At 35.1% G+C, this 1,212-nt stretch overlaps 1 pseudogene; it reads right to left on the bottom strand.

Moving 5' to 3' along the window:
- Positions 1-265: 265 nt before the first annotated feature.
- On the bottom strand, positions 266-421 carry LOC136078901 (U1 spliceosomal RNA; annotated as a pseudogene).
- Positions 422-1,212: the final 791 nt, after the last annotated feature.

Here is a 1,212-nt window from a genome sequence, read left to right as displayed (position 1 = left end):
AAAAGTGATCATGTATGATCACTTTTACTTATCTTGATATAGTTGTGTAATGAATTTTATCTTTTATGATAAACTAGGATGGTTTTTTTTACATTACCCAATCCTGGAGCAGTGGTTAGGTTGTGTGCTTCAGAGTCGATTGGTCTGATGGTTTATCCATATCTGAGACTTCAAATCAGACAGATTAAAAAAAAAGACAGCATCAGTATAATTCCTATTTGCTCCAGGCGCAGAGGGTTATTTAGGGTTACTTTACCAATAAATATGGAAGCGAGCGCGCACGCAGGCTTTCGCTAACAGAAATTGTACTGACGAGTTACCGACGTTGGCAGTAATCGCAGATGTCAGCCTAGTCGAAGTGCAATGAAAAAGCCTTACTCTGGAAGAAGCCGCTTTGAGTTCCTCAGCAAGAGCCCAGTAGACACGCCGACGTCTATATGACATCGAAAAGACGTCTTTTTAGAACGTTCAGGTCCGGTTCAAAATGGCAACGCCAGGTGACGCCTTTACAGGACTGTCACGGAGAAAACTGTCCGCGGAGTAAGTTGTGCGGTTGGACACTTTACTCCGGAGTAGAACGTCCTAATTTGTCCTATCCGTCAGTCTAGGACAATTTACTCCGGAGCAAACTGCCCTACGTTGGAGTGAGTAAACTGTCCTACTTTTTTGCGGATTATTTACTTCGGACCACTCAATGTGTTTTAGCGTTTGTTTAAACTATGGTTTGAGAACTCGCGCATTATTCTGCGGCATAAAGAAAACTTTAACACTTTTTATACTAAGCATAATATTATTGTAATTAGCATAGTGATATTATGCGTCACGTAACTCATACAAATAAATCTGAAGTTTTTTAGTTCACAAGGTCATTTTTTACCGGTTTAAAAGTTTAAAAAAAAAAATATGTTAACACTAACATGTTTAGAACTTTATACTTCGTTTAAGGTTTAAGTTAAAAACAGTAAAAAATGAAAATCATGCTTTTTATGTTATCTTGTGTGTTTAGCTATATTTTTTATTTAGTACCTAATTGTTTTTGCAACCTTTATTTCAATTTATTTAGTACCTAATAAACTTTTGCAACATATATTACTAATATATGTTTTTCAAATGTGTTTTAAACAGAATTCTTTTTTTCGATCTTGTACAAAACATTAAATTGAAAATGAAAACTTGAAATTTTCAGGGTTTACTCTTTAACAATTATTTGAG

Source organism: Hydra vulgaris, chromosome 03, assembly GCF_038396675.1.
Source record: "Hydra vulgaris chromosome 03, alternate assembly HydraT2T_AEP".
Lineage (NCBI taxonomy): Eukaryota > Metazoa > Cnidaria > Hydrozoa > Anthoathecata > Hydridae > Hydra > Hydra vulgaris.
Note: the sequence above shows the minus strand (reverse complement) of the source record. Positions and strands in the feature narration are given on the sequence as shown.